The sequence below is a fragment of the Lygodium microphyllum genome, chromosome 17, assembly GCF_053477565.2.
Source record: "Lygodium microphyllum isolate KBCC chromosome 17, Lygodium_microphyllum_v1.1.10, whole genome shotgun sequence".
In the NCBI taxonomy this organism is placed as follows: domain Eukaryota; kingdom Viridiplantae; phylum Streptophyta; class Polypodiopsida; order Schizaeales; family Lygodiaceae; genus Lygodium; species Lygodium microphyllum.
Genome location: NC_141151.1, coordinates 65,849,658 through 65,866,385, shown reverse-complemented (window position 1 = coordinate 65,866,385; position 16,728 = coordinate 65,849,658). Strand labels below are relative to the sequence as shown.

The window sequence follows — 16,728 nt, the reverse complement described above, 5'->3', positions numbered from 1 at the left end:
ATGCAAATATGCCTCTAGTGAGAAAACAACAAGAAAAAGTGACAAAGTAAAAATGTACATAAAGGACTATGAGATGAGAAATAGATGTCATCTCATTATATGCCTATCATCTTCCTAAGGAAGACAAAACTTTCTGCTAAAAGACTTTTGCTGAGCAGATCTCTAGGATTCTCATAAATTGAGATCTTTATAAGCTCAATAGAATTGTCCTATACCTCCTTTAAGATTATATTTGATTTGAGTGCTTGACTACAGGGTTTGAAGGTGCATGCGTTTGCATATCATGAAGCTTTCGGTTGCACGATCATATGGAAATTCTTTCGTAGGATGTGGTCCCTTGGGGAAGTCCGATCCAATCATGTCTATCTTCTAGTTTTCTTCCTAATATTCATCTTCTTGGTGGATTGTGTGGGTTTTGCAGAAACTTCCTCTTTTTTCTGAGTTTTATGTGTGTGGGTGTTATCCCATGTAGTCTAAATGGCATCTCCTTCCATCCCACTGATAGTGGTTCAGCATGGCCCACTAATGTCCATAACTGATCACTCCTAAAAGCTGATTGTATCCATCGAGTTGGCCTTTGTTAGTTTGTTTCCCTCAAGTTTCCACATGTGGTGGATGCAAAACTTTGATGTTATTTTCTAGCATCTTACAAGAAATATTCAAGCTTGGTGTATGGTTCTAGATTCTGTTTATCTTCTACTAATATCACACCGAGGCATTGTTCTTATCCCTTTCCGATTCCTTTGTGCCTAGCAGTGACCAACTACTAATAGCATAGGAGATTCTTTCCCTTTTACAAAAGGAGGCTTCAACCCCCCTTAGTACTTAACAAAGTTATTAACGGTTTAGGGTGTCAATGGCCCAAGTTCATGTCCAAAGAATTATTCACTAATCTGTCAAGATACTTGATGGTTTTTAGTTTAATTGGGTAGTGATTCTTTTGGCTAAAATGGATCAGCACTTCTAGCATGCCAGGAAAGGTCAACTTAGCAATGTGTCATATGGGGCTTTTCTCTAGAAGGTTATTACTCTTGTACCTCCTCTAGGTGGAGTGCCAATACATGATCCTATGTATCTTCCAAGGCAACCTCCACCTCCTATTTTCTCTCCTCCTCCAATGCAATCAAACTTCGATTCTGAAGACATGCCTCCTATATTGAGTTCCCTTAAAATAAATGTTTGCACACAAAGGGTCCTTCCAGCCCTCCTTCTATTCCAGATCCTCCTATAAAGGACTCTGTTTCTTGATGTTTCTAGTAGCTCTATTCCCTCGTACCTTTCTTTTACAAATCTATTTGCAACCCAAAGGGGAAAACAATTAGATTCGTAGATCATATCCTCCTTGTAGACAATGTTATCTAGACCCGTGCTTTCACAATTGTTTCTACTATCTAGTCTACTCTAGAAACCTCAATTACTTCTTGTCTTTAGTCCATATATGCAGGTGTTTACATCTCTTTGCAAGACAAGTTGGACTCCCTAACCAATCAACTTAGTAAGGCTTTGGAGGATCTAGCCTCTAAGAAAGCTACTTTGAGTGACATCCATAAATAGATGACTGCAATTACAACTTTAATGGATTCATAGAAAGCCACCATTAAAGAGATGGAAACCAAGAGTACTAGTTTAGAGGAGAAAAATGTGTCAATATAACCAAAGAGAAAAAATATGCTCTCGAGGAGATGGTACTGTTAGCTAGTAAGTTTGGTGCATGTGAGGGTGAGTAACAACACTCCCAGGAAACTATAGAGTCATAGAAGAAGCTTATTGAGGAACTCCGCAGTAAATTAACTATTCTTTCTGTTCCTCCTCCAACTCCTAGGGCATCTTCTATGTTATCTTCTAAAGAGGTTCTTGACTAGTTATAGCAAAATCCTTAAGTTATATGATGGTTTCTCTACTAATGTAGAATGGCTTCAACAATGCATGAACTGTGTCCAACAAGATTTTGTTCATTATGATGAATTGGTGTCACTTGTGCCATATTTTGGATTAAGTATAATTAGTAGTGCTTGGCCTTGTATATTTCCCTACATAACATGGATTTAGAACCTCTAGAGGATAGTCAGTAAAATTTGTGGTTTGCAAACTTGTTGAAATCTATGTTTGCTAGATTTGTGGATGAGCTGATTTCTCATGAGACACAATTACTTTCTTTCATGTATCTTCAAGGAGATTTGAAAATCCTAGATGAGGACATGAACATTTATGTGGGTGATGCGATCTTACTAGTTATCATGTATTTACATTTAGTTGAGATGACTTTGGCAATGGCTTGAGAAATTATCATCAACGAACATCTTTGTACAGAGGACATGCTTGGCATCCTCCTTTGGAGGATGGTGTCATGGATCTACCCATTTGATGGAATGTTTTTCATAAATCTAATATCCAACCTTTATACTCTCACAAGTAGTAACACATATTGCACATAACTTCTTACTCACAGATAAATTCTTCCAAACTTTTAAATTTTGTTGTTCTATTTATCCTTATGATCCCAATGATCTCCTTTCCTATTCCCTCATTTCCTGTCAACTATATTTGTATATTTCCATTATCAATTTTAATCTAGATACCATTCCTATCTTATCCTTTACACCTACCAACTCCCCTCAATTTCTTGTTTGTAAGTTGTCCATTCATTGCAGATCCTACATCTTCTCCTGCCCCTTGTGAACCTCTTTTTGTTGTTCCACCTATTCCCTCTATCTTTTCAGTAGAGTCCCTTCAAGTATTTTTATTATCTTTTCCTCCTTTGCCATCCTCATTGTCCCTTCAATAATCATATTTTCATGATTTATCTTACCCACCTTTGCAATGTTCTCCTATTATTCCAATACCCCCACCTACCAAATATATAAATCTTCCTCAACAATATGTGATTGATACTCTTGGATACGATAGTGATATCCCCCACAACGACAGTGTTGCATGATTCTTTGATAGGACCAATGTTTAATTGGTATCTTATTCGTAGGTCTTGGGACAGTCCTTCAGCATGTTCAAATTCCTATCTTCAATTTTCTTGCTTAGTCTAATGATACTTCTACATGTCTTGCAACTCATTTTTATTGGTATCTTGCCTTCATGCATCAATAGTCCAATCTAAATACTCAAAAGAAAATATTGAATTTGCACATTAATCCTAATAACACCATATCGGGGAATATGGAAATTTCCCATAAGTTTGGGACACGTGGTCAAATCTTTGGATTTGTCATAACTTGAAGACTATAACTCCAAATCGAGCGCTCTATAGCTCATTAGATTCCATTTTTCAAGCGCTTTCCAATGATAGGTCATATCATATGGTTTTGAGAAACTTATGGGCATGTTATCTATGTGCCACCTTTTTAGTATTCAAAAAATAGGAACTGGGAGATTCTCAAACTCACTAATATTGTGTTTAATGAGGATGCAATAGTGGCTCAGATGGATGTGTTGTACAACTTTGCACAAGCTTTTCCTACTATTATATTGTTGGAAAGGATGTATTGTCTTCAATTTCTCTAGAATGTGCCTATATATTTTGTGGATGAGAGCAAAGATTTGGAACGTCTCAAGCTTAGCATGAAATTTAAGAAGAAATATCTTCGTCCTACATAGTAGTGGAGTAGGCCTTTGATTGTATCTTTCTTTTTAATGAAATATCTCCTTCTTTTTGCTCTCCATTTTTTGGGAACATGTGCCATTCAAACCAAATCATTGTAGTGTATATGTGAATTATGTGTTCTATGTGAGGTGTGTGTTTTATCCTTATCAGAGGAGATGAAGTTGTAGCTAAAGATGTTCAAAGCTAGATGGTGGTTGAGGTTAAATATCTTTTGGAAGAATATGTGCTAAGATGTAGAAAACTCTTATATCCTTTAATGGTTTGATTTTATTGATTTAATTGTTTAAAAATGGTTTATAATGGTTATGGTTTTTCTTTCATATATATTGCTAGATCCAGGTTTATTTAAAGAAGACATGTTTAGGTCGTAGATCTGTTTGAGCTAGAGTTGATGATTGAAGATGGTTATTGTAGAGATTTTATTCTCTTTTTCCAAGGTCGCAAGGATGCTCCTTGATTAAGTGTGGGGATATGTTGAGGGCTGAATTAACTTATTTTGAGCTAATTTTTGTTGTTTTTGTGAGCTGAATAGTTGATTTTATGGTTTATTGATTGAATTTTGATGCTTTGAAAGTGTTTTAGGATGGTTTGATTATGATTAAGAAGCTCGTGATGGTTTTTGATTGGGATATGATATGCTTTTTTTTTGTATTGTGTATGTTTAGTTCTAATAGGTCCGATTTGCTTCTGTTTTGATCTATTTTCTTTCTGATTAAGAGGTTATGATTATTGATGAATGGTTTGAGGAATGATTGAGAGTGATTTGGATGTTTTTTTATGGTTAGAATTGGTTTTAGTTTGAGCTATATGGGTTTTATGCCTTTTGTTAACCTTATGTGAATTGTTCTTTCTATAGAGCTTCTGTAAATCTTCTATTTTGTTTTTTTTTTTGGAAAGTGTTTTTTCTATAGAGCTTCTGTAAATCTTCTATTTTGTTTTGTTTGCTTCTATAAGTGCTTTATTGGATGAATGTTTAGCTTGGGAATGTCTTTCAAAATTGAAAAGAGATGAATGAAAGCTCTTTGATGCTTGAAGAAGCAGAAGAAGCAGATGATGAAGACTTGAAGTGAAGAATGCAATGATAGTGATAGTAGTGAGCTCCCAAGGGTCACTGTAGTGTCTATGGTGACCTTTCATATAAAACATACCTTTTGGGAGGGGTATCCATGACCAAGAGAGGATTATTGAGTGTTATTTTTTTGTATTCCAATGTTCTATTGAGAGACAGCATATATGAGAGAGAGATTCAATTTTTATGAAGAAACATTGTATCTATATATGAAAGATTGACAGAAAGACTGTGAAGACTATGACAATGATGAAATATGAATACTACATGATGAATTTGATTCAAATTTGGTCATTTCTTTGTGTTCTTTTGATTCTTGGATGGTTTTTATGAAGAATATGTTGAAGATTTGTTGTGATAAATCTATGGGAGATTAACTATATGATGCTACGTGAAAATTGGTAGTTCTTGGTATTCTTTTTCTTCTTATGGTTGATTAAAGTATGAAGAACATACTTGTTGGTGTGACAATATAGATTTTCTTGTAATAGTTCTCCCATTTTCGTGGTGTTCCTCTTAGGGTTCCATCAATCATCCACAAGAATACAAACTTGTTGTCCATTGATTATCCAGTAAGCACATGCACCTTATGCATTGCTTTTTCTTTTTCCTTGCCCTTATCAAGATCATTTCCCTTGAGTTGTGGACAATCCTTGTGGTCATGAGGGCCTAAATAGTTGAGCACAACTTCTTATTACATGATCTTGTAAGCTCTTTTCTTGAGAGTGGCCCTCTAGCCCCCTTGGGCTTCATAGCATTATTATCCTTTGATACAACACTAAGTTTCATGCTCTTTGACATATTAGTAATTTCATGTGTACCAAAATAAGCAAAGGCCTTGGTGCCTTGACAAAACCCTCTTAAAAGTAGCTCCAAGTGCAATACCATTAGCAAAAGGCATACCTAGGACATTGGAAGTATGATGGCATATAAGCTATTGTAAAAGATCTAAGATCTTTATCCCATTATTATTTTAAGAGAAGTAAAATGTTTCTCTAGTGTTGTCATTTGAGTCATTAGAGAACCAGATTCTCTCCTATCAACTAGTGCAAGTGGATCTAAATTATCTATGTCATTTATGACTTCATCCTCATGCAGGTGTGTAGGCTATGCATGTGATAGTGAGGACATGATGTGATGCTTGAAAGTAAGAGAGAGAAGTTGCCACTTACCCTCAATGTCTTCATTGTGTAACAATTCATAAAACTGCAAAAGTGATGTGGTAGAACTAAAAAGCATTGCATACCAATTCATAGGTGGGAGGTGTTTGAAAAGCTCTTTGTCTCCTCCAAATCAAGCTTTTGAAAATAGTCTTTGTGATATGGATCAACAAAAGGCTTAACTTGACGATTAGTTACCTTGTAGTTGAGCGTGCTTGGGTGATGACAATACCAAGATGGATGGCCTCTTGGGAGGTTATCATTGAAGCAAACCATCAATACTCACATGTACCCTTTGTATCCTTGTTGCCAAGTGTGCCAAGGACTATGCCTTGGTTGCCACCTTGATTGCAAGTTGTAGTAGGGCACATGTCCACAATCTAGTAGTTGTCAATGGTTATGGGGGCCATTGCAACTTTAGTATTGATTGGTTATTGGGAATCTCCCACACATCTTGATCTTTTTTTGTAGACTCACTCCTATACTAGTGTCATGTCCATATGGAAGCCATAGCCTCTCACGAGAATGGAAGTTTAGAAAAGCGTAGTTAACCTCCCAACCATTTAAATACATAGCTTGTTTTAGCACCACACTAGTATTTTTAGGAAGAGCCATGGACTCTATATTTAGACTAACCTTTACTCAGTCCATTCACATTGATCACCCATCCTTTGACCCTTTGGCCCATATACATTTGTGCTCATATCTTGGCATCCTATGCTCTAATGTAGGGTGCCCATTAACCTTGTCATCAATGCCTCAACATGCCAGCCTGCTACATACTATCGATATTACAATCAAGATTTAGCTTTCTTTTATAAAGTATGTTCCTCCAATGAAGCATAAAATGATCAAATATTCATACAATAGTTGGACACAATTGATTTTGGAAGTTGGCAACCTCTCCAACATCCTTGTTAGGATCCCTAACTAAGAGTCAACTCTGCACAATTCGCTAATTGTTTTGATACCTACATCAAGTGGTTGTCCATGGGGGGAAGGCTCGCTCTTATGGTAGGATTGAAAGTAGAGCCCAAGTGTAAGCACACAAGCAAAAGCAAGAGCTATGGCAGATGGAGCAAGAGAGCAAGAGAGAGACACACCATATGTGGAAGCTCCAATAGTCACAATGTGTGAGTGTGTAAAGTAAATACAAGGTAGTATATACACATACACGTTTACCCCAAACAACCTCCCACTTAAAGGCAAATATGCCTCTAGTAAGGAGAGAACAATAAAAAGTGACAAAGTATAAATGTACGTAAATTACAATAGGATGAAGAATAGACATCATCTCATCCTACACCTATCATCTTCTTAAGGAAGGAAAAATATTTTACTGAGAGACTTTTAATAAGCATGATTCTCCTCAATTGAGATCTTGACAAGTTCAATAGACTTGTCCTCTACAACATCCCACATAAAGTGATAGTGTATCTCAATGTGCTTTGTCTTTGCATGAAAGGCCAGATTCTTGGCTAATTGAATAGCACTCATAGAATCAAAATGCAATATAGGAGTAATAGTAATACCAAGGTCTACCACAAGACAACCTAATCATAGGGCCTCCTTGAAAGCCTCAATGACTATAACATACTCTATCTCAGTAGTAGATAAGGACATACATTTCTATACCGTGGACATCCAAGAAACATTACCTCGAGCAATAGTGAAGACGTACCTAGAGGTGGACTTTCTACTATTTGCATGTCATATATAGTAGGAGTTAGTGTAACCCACAATTGTATTATCATGGCCACCATAGCAAATGCTCATATCTATAATGTCTTTAAGGTATCTCATGATACCCTTCACGGTGTCCCAATGTTACCGACCAGGTGTAGCTATATAGTGTGCCACAACTCCCACTATAAATGCTATCTCAAGGTGAGTGACGATCATGGCATACATTAAACTGCCCACTACGGATGCATAAGGGATCTTGGCCACTTGGCCTTCCACTCATTTGACTGGAAACAATCTACTTGACTGATATTCAAATGAAAAGGTAAAGGATAGCCAATAGGCTTAACATTCTGCATATGGAAACACTCAAGGACCCTCTATATGTACTCCTGCTATGATAGGTAAAGGAACCCATTAGAGTGATCACATGTGATACATATACCAAGAATATGTGAGGCTCGCCCCATGTCCTTCATCTCAAATCTCTTCTTTAGTTGAGTTTTCAAAGCATTCAACTCATCATGAGCTCTTCCAACTATCACCATATCATCCGCATAAAGTACCAAGATAATAAGGCTGCCATAACAAGTTTTCTCCATGTGGAGATAAGGATCCATGTAAGTGCGAGAGTAAGACTATGACCACATAAATTCATCAAACTCTTAATTAAGTCCATAAAGGCTCTTTCTCAACTTGCAGACTATGTGTTTCTTGCCCTTTTAGTGAAATCCATTAAGTTCTTGCATATAAATCTCATCATACAAGTCCCCATGTAAGGAAGCCGTCTTAACATCCATATGATAGATATCCAAATCCAACTTAGTAACCAAGGCCAACACCAAGCTTAGAGTAGTCATCTTGTTTAAAGGATAAAAGACCTCATCAAAGTTAACACTATACTCCTACTTAAAACCCTTAGAAACCAATTTGACCTTATATGTTGGCTTGGGGCGCCTAGGGGTACTCTTCAACTTGTACACCCACTTGCATGGCAATGCATGTTTTCTACTGGTCAAAGAAACCAAATCCCATGTATAGTTTTTCTACAATAAGCCATACTCTAAATGCATGGCCCTCTTCTAAGATTGACTATCACCTCTACACATGGCCTCCTCATAAGTAAGGGGCTCACCAGAATTTGTCACCATAACATAGTCCATGGAGGGCTCAAATCAATCAGGCTAATGTTTGTCTCTATTATATTGTCTCAAAACAAGCTATGGGACCTATACACCTTGTCCTATATCATGATCATAGGACAATGGAACATCAGCATTGTTGGAGACTATCTAGCTAGTTTTATAGTAATAAGAAGCTCCTCCTAAAATATCACCGTGTGTATCTCAACTACCTGCTCAAGCTACTTATGCAACTTTTTCTCATGGAAAACATCATAGTTGTGGATAACCTTTTGAACCTGCGAATCCTATACGTGACAACCCATCTCACCTCCATCCCCGTAACCAGGAGAAATGCATTTCATTGACTTAGGATCTAGCTTATTGTTTTTTTCCTTGGGGACATGGCAAAAAGCCTCACATCCAAAGACTCTAAGATGCATATATGAGGGAGGTTTTCTATACCATACCCCCTCTATAACCTAGCAACCAAAAGCAGTGCATGGGAATCATATGGTTTTAGTAATTGCCTTAGCTCGAAAATGTTGCCGTAAACTTGCTTGACTAAGCATACTTTGGACTCTTTTCTGAATGGTCCTATTCATGCACTTGGCAACACTATTCTAGGGTGGGTTGTATGGGGTGGTCAACCAATGCTTAATAGCTCTCTCATCATAAAACTACATAAAAGCCTTTGAGACATATTCTCCCCATTGTCAGGCCTTAGGCATTTTACTCTATACCTAGAGTGGTTCTCAACAAGAGTAAACCAACACTAAAAGTTAGATAAGACTTCTGATTTTTGATTAATAAGATATGCCTAGACATTATACAAGTATTCATCAATAAATGTAACAAAGTACTTCGTACCACCCAATGATTGGGACCACATACATTAGAATGCATAAGAGCCAAAGACTCACCCATGTGCATAATGTAAGGCTTCTTATGAGAACATGTTTGCAAGCCATAAAGATAATGGTCACAAGAATCAAAACATTTGTAATCAAGAGGCAGAAGATATTGCAAATGAGTAAGCATTTCCATTGCCTTTAAGGACATATCCCCAAGGCGATGATGCCATAAAGATACATGTGGTATGTCAGCCACACCATCCCACATCCAAAACATGGTTAAGGAAACCAAATGCAAATAAAGGATATAGGTTGCCATCCTTGCCACTATGAGCAAAAACAAGATTCCCACATGTAATCTTTCATGTGGAATCACCAAAAGATACATAATAGCCTACATCATCCAATTATTTGGCATATGAAAGGTTTTTGGTCAAAGCCTATACATGGCGCACATTATGTAGAGTAAAAGAGCTACTTAAAGGAAATCGTGCCGTACATCCCCAATGCCACTAATATCCAATGCCAAGTCATTTCTCAAACTAGCAGAACCTATCATGATGTGATAAAACTAAACCAACCTTTATGTGGGGTAACATGAAAAGAAGCCCTTGAATCAAGCAACCAATACTAAGAATATGTAGATGAAGCATTGAACGATTGAGAAGCATCAAGAGAGGAAGCTACCAAGATGTACACATCATCTGGACTCAACCTACACTACATTTATCTCGTCAATCTTTACATTGGACTTACTAGAGGGTCAATGCTATAATCATTAGACTTCTTCTGCACTTTTCCCTTGCCCTCGCATTTCTCTTTGTGCTTATCGTTATACATATTATGATATTGCGATCAAACATGACCCTGTTTTCCACAATAATGATATATCATAGAGGACTTATAACCCTGGGACTTACTACGAGACTCCTTGTGAGATTGAGACCTTTGTGAGTCTCTACCATGGTGTTCATTTACTGCTCTTACCGTCATGTCTGCCCTTAACAGTTAATGCATGAGAAGTGCGGGTTGCATCCACATTCTTTCCATTTATCTCATCTATGAGTAAGGCATCCTCAATATCCTAAAGTTTCAAAACATCCTTAGGCATATGAGCACACATGGCAGTACGAAAAGTATCCCATAACTCAGAAAGTAGCACAAGCAAGAATAAGGAAGGCAGGTTATCCTTAAACTCAATGTCTTGCAAAGTCAACATGCTAAAAATAGAATGAAATTCATTCAAATGCTTGGAAACACTAGTATCTTCCTTCATGCGAAGGTCCATGAGTTGTTTCAACCAATACATCTATAAAGCATGACTTTGCTTATCATAAAGATTGCATATGTTTTTTCATAACTACCAAGCATTATCCTCAGGTGCCACAACATTGAAATAAACTTGTTTTGACCATTGCAGATAAGAATGGATTTACATAGCTCATCCAACTCATCCCAAGTATCATGATCAATCGGATTTTATATTGTTGGTTTTCAAAGGCCTAGAATGCTTCTTTTGAAATAGTATATGTTGTATCTGCAACTTCCAATAGGTGTAAGAGAATGAGTCTAACTATAGGGTGAAATGCTTACCGTTTGACAATGGGGTGAATATGTCATTAAGGTTGTTGAGTAGTTGTGTGATGAGAGGGGTATTAAGCATTGATTGATGGCCCCATATACCCCACCCTAGAATGGTCTTACAGAGCGCATGAATAGGACTATTTAGGAAAGACTCTATAATATGCTTAGTCAAGTAGGCTTACCGCAACACTTTTGGGTTGAGGAAATTACTATTGCCATGCATCTCACTAATAGATCCCTATTCATTGCTCTTGGTCATAGAGTTGCTAAGGAGGTATGGTATGGTAAACCTCCCTTGTATGTAAACTTGTGAGCCTTTAGATGTGAGGCTTTCTACCATATTCCCAAAGACAAACACAATAAGTTGGATTTGAAGTTTGTCAAATGCATATTTCTTGGATATGGGGATGTAGGTGAGATGGGCTATCATATTTGGGATCCATAGGCTCAAAAGGTTGTCCATAGCCATGATGTTATTTTCCATGAGAAAATATGTAGGTACTTCTCATGCATATACCAAAATCATGCTATTTTCAACATTGAGAAGCTTGATGGTAATAGCTTACAATATTGGAAGACATAAATATGGCAAGTATTGGTGCATATGAAGTAGGGTAGGGCTTTTAAAACCGAGGGTATAAATCCAAAAAGTTGGGATAGAGATGATTGGGATGGGCTTGATGAGTTGTGCAAGTCCACTATCATGCTATCTTTGTCTAAGCATATGTATTTCAATGTTATCTCTACTAAGAGTGGTGCATATGAGTTATGGAAGAAGATCCTTGATCTTTATGATAAGCAAAGTTTTTCATCTTAGTTGTATTTGGTTGAAGAAGCTTGTGGACCTTCACATGAAGGAGAGCACTCCTATTTCTACTCAATTGAATGAGGTCCACTCTATTTTCAACTAGCTTGTCTAGCAAGACATCAACTTTGAGGATGACATAAAGTCTTTGTTCTTGCTTGACACTACTAGAGTCATGGGATATATTTTGTAATTGTATGACTGCTAATTCTCGAGGGTGGTTTTACATATAGTGATATAGAGAGTGCACTTCTCGTTACTTACTACTAGAGGAAGAAATAGTGAAAATGGTAAATGGTAATAATAACCATGCTAGAGACTCACAACCCAATAGTGGCAAGTCTCTGTCTCATGGGAAATCTCGTAGTAAATCTCACGGTTGTAAGTTCTCTTTGATATATTATTGTGGGTAGTAGGGTCACATTAGGCTGCACCATTGAGATTGTGCCTAAGTCCTAATCAAGGAACTCATTCGTAAATGTCAACAAAATGTGTGATAGCTTAATTAGAAAACTAAATCATATCTTGGGTGTGTGTGTGTGTTGGAAATCGAGAGAATATTAACCTCCCACTAGTGCATTCTATGGTAGTGTGGACCTAATTAGTCGAATGGCTTTTGATAAAACAATAGAAAATATCCAAGTATGTTAATTACATAGGAAGGAATATTAAAACCTTGACCGACACCATTTTAGGTGGGTTAGTGCATGAGTAGGCTTTGGCAAAGGGGTACTCAACTCCCCCTCATTTCACACATTGTTTGAACCAATTGAAATGTTAATCCACTCTCATCATGGGCAAAGCACAAGATTGATGTTAGGAGACCAAGAGATTTAGGAACCTTGTGACAATGCTTTAGGAGCCTTGTGACAATGCTATATCAGTCATGGCTTTGCACATTGTTGTGATGTGCACTTGAGATCGTTGACTAACTAAGTTTGCATGTTCCATAGGATCCAAATAATGCTACTGATGGAGAGGAGAGAGACTACTAAACATTGCCTTCTCTAATGCTAAAGAAAGTACACCTATCCTAGCTCAAGATAACATTCTACTGAAAGTGAGGAAGATAAGAATATCATCAAGTTGTGTGCTTTCCAAAAGATGTCAAGCTTAGCATCTATCATTATATCATGAAGTTATGTACTTTCCAAAGGATATCAAGCTTAGTATCATGCCAATTTGAGGTATTTATCAACCCAGTGCCTCTATATTGCATATTTGAGGTACTTTATGGTTTGAAAAAACTCAATCCTTCCATAAGAATACACTTTAATGTATACTACAATAAACTTGTAGTGCTCCAACCATAAACAACAAGAAAACATAATTGAAATCATACCCTCAAGGATATAAAATTAGGTCCATAAGGTCTATAATGTGGAACACATGCTCTTAGACCTTGACAATAATGATAAATTATACTATAAAGCTTCAAAAGTGCATAGATTGAGCCCAAAAGCCTTATACATAACAATGAAAGGTGGAAGCATGAGTGGAAGCAAGAAGAGAGCAAGAGCTATGGAGGTTTAAGCAAGAAGAGAGAGATTGTTGTGTAGCAACTCCAACAATCACAATGTATAGCTTGCCTTCCCTTGTTCTATTACCACTAAAAGAATAAAGAATAAAGAATAAGATCTTTAAATGGCTTAAAAATGATGAACCCATTTTAGAAAATCATCATAGTTTTGGGTTAGGGTGTGTGCTTCTTTTTAGAAAGCAATAAAGAACCTATTGGGCCCTTCAGCCCTGTGACCTTCAATGGGTCACATGATTTGTTTGTAGAAGCATAAGCAAAATTTTGATGTGATAATGCAAATTGAGGCTTTGCATGACTTGAGACATGACTTGAGACCAACTTTGACTTTAATGATCCAAGTGGTAGTTGACTTGTATATGAACCTCTCCCCCATGAATAGATTATGCGCTCAAACTCTTGAGGCTTATCTTTTGGTGAAAAAACCTTTCACATGTATTGGCTACTTCAAGAATGGGACATGGGACAATAAATCTTGTTATTCTCATATGTTAGCTCAATAATGGGATTATATGTTGTGTTATTCTCATATCGTAGCTTTAGAGAGGCATAAATGGGCTTCTTGATGAGTGAGCTTGATGCAATGGATTAGGTATGTGTCCTTTACATAATGCTTGCACTGTTTAACAAGCCCAATATTGTAGTTGATATTTGCAAAATGTAAAGTGACATGACACCTTTTCAAATATGTTATGGCTTGATTATGGAACTCTCTTCCTGCAAAACTTTTTGGCTTGAATTTAGCATATAATTCAAAATTAGATTGCTAAACTTCATTGGTGAATGTTCAATAATCTTGATGATAATTGTCTAGTGTAATCGCTCTACTTCATTGGTGAATGTTCAATAATCTTGAAGCAAAGTTAGTTTTGAAAGAGTTGCATAGCAATATCTATGAAAATGTAAGCAAGGGTCAGAGAAGCAAAATTAATTTTCAAAAAAGTGCATAAGATTGGCAAACAATGAGATCTTCATGCATTAGAATTGGTTGCATTGCCCAAGTTAGAAAAGTATATTGCTTGATAATCACAATAGAACCCTTTCAAATAAGAAACTAGGGTGATATCTCTTGAATTGTGAAAAAAAGGGTTTGCACCCCTCTGCACTACAATTTTTGGCCAAGACACTTGAAAAGTTACATTCAAGACTAAATTGGTAACAAGGTGATGTAATCACAAATGGCTACCTAAGAACATGGGTGTAGTAGAGAGAGAGAGAGAGAGAGAGAGAGAGAGAGAGAGAGAGAGAGAGAGAGAGAGAGAGAGAGAGAGAGAGAGAGAGAGATGCAAATTTGATATTTAAATATGGGATGATGAGATCAATTCGTTGCCATGTAATCATGCCCTAACTTTTTCCCTCACAAAAATTTATTTCCATCTTTTCTCATTCTCCCTAAACAAACCACAACTACCACAAAGGACTACCTTTAGTAAGCACAATACTTTGTTTGCAATGCTCTAATGATGCATTTGCATCTCCTTTTGACCTCACACTTGAGGCTTTGAATGCTAGGGGAAACACCACAGTCATGGTCATCCTAGTTTAGAGGTTTCTAAGTCTTTCTTGAGGAATCTTTTAGAAAGATTGAGTTGGATATAATTGTGATCCCTTCCTCTATAACTATATCTACTTGATTAAAAAAGTCAAAAAGCTCCAAGGTCCTTCCTTTATTTGAGAAGAAAACCAAGTATGTATTTCAATTCAATCATACTATAAGAAGTATATACTTGGCTCACATAATACAAGAAGGCCCTCTCTCTATTGCTTCCCCCTCTCTTGTTAACCCACCACACTCATACATAAAAATGTTTAGCAACGTCGATGAGCACCCCTCAAAATCAGAAAAGCATCAGCACTTCGCTTGGGAATACATAAGTTGTCCAGGGCTCTGCAGGAGAACGCAAACATGCCGTGGGGCTGCTCTTCTGGCCGCGAGTTTCGTTAAACACAAGGATGATGCGATGCGAAGTGGACGGCAAAAGAGTTTGTGGCTGCTGGGATTCGAGCCCAGGTCTCCACGGCCACAACGTGGAATTCTAACCACTAAACTACAGCCACTTGTTCCTGATAGATTTGTCTTTCTGATCTAACTTTAATTGAGAATACATATTCATATTATATTAAATGATTTGGCGATTAACTTCTACTAAAACTACATTCATATATACATATATTGTAGAAGTCTTATGGCCAATCACCTCATCCCTTCCAAAAGGTCCAAATTCCAATGGTCTAAAAGACCACCCACATCCTATCAAAAGCCCTCCAAGGATTATGCCATCCCTAAGAATTCTTATCTTGACTCCTTCCCTTTAAGAGTACTTGGATTAAATGGTTTTGATACATTTTGCTTGTACTTTCATGCATGTGAGTAAGACTAGACAGTTAAGGTGATTGGCAGGCAGCTTGCTCAACTTAATCTCATGCTAAACAATTCACTAGGTGGTGTAAGGATCCAAAGTAACAAATGTCCAAATTTGAATTTTGTTTCACATTGATGTCCTTGTTTGTTTGATATCTATGTCCTTGTTGTGGTGGTCTATTGTGCACATGGGGAATGATTGCACCAAGCACCTACAAATATACGATATTTAAACTCCTAATACCTTTACCAATCCCCTTGCTCAATGGCCTCTTCTTCCCTTCTCTTTCCATATTTAAAGCACTGAGGTACTAAGCTCTTATCTTAGCCATGCTCGGTTGTTGTTTGGATGCTTGGAGTTCATGGGCTAAGTGTGCATGGGTTGGGTGTGATATTTACCTTTGGTCTGATTATCTTGGATGTTTCCCTCTTACAATAGAAGAGAGTTTGAAACTCTACATGTTGAGATTAAAGAGTTTCAAATTAGTATGATCATGAGTGATAGAAGTTTTTGGATGGCTCATTATTAATTGCATTTTTCTCAAATCTTGTTGTGAAGAGAAAAGCATATTGTCCCTTGTTATGTGTCAAGATCTTATTGTGTCACCTGCAAGCTACGACCTTTTGTATACTACTAAGCTATTTAGCATTCCTATATCGTAGGAAATCTAGGGTAAGATGGCCAATATAGTGGCACCTAACTTGGCCACTTGAGATCTCAAAGAAGAAATTGGCTATTGCATGTCACCTCAAGCTACATCTTGTCACTTCATTGTGAGGCATCTCTGCGAAAAAGGGCACAATTTTGATGCTCTTTCCATGCACAACGGCTGTCAATACAATTTGTGTTGTGAAAATTTCTACTAAAGCAGCACACATGGGAGCCTTCCAAAAACTTCGCGTGCACACCAATAAGCAAGAGGGTTTTGAGTCAACT

The 16,728-nt window shown here is 37.1% G+C and overlaps 1 non-coding gene across 1 annotated transcript; it reads right to left on the bottom strand.

The window, feature by feature from the left end:
- Window positions 1-15,415: 15,415 nt before the first annotated feature.
- TRNAH-GUG (transfer RNA histidin (anticodon GUG)) lies at window positions 15,416-15,487 on the bottom strand. The gene has a single exon. It is a non-coding gene; the product is annotated as a tRNA-His (tRNA).
- Between the last annotated feature and the right edge of the window lie 1,241 nt (window positions 15,488-16,728).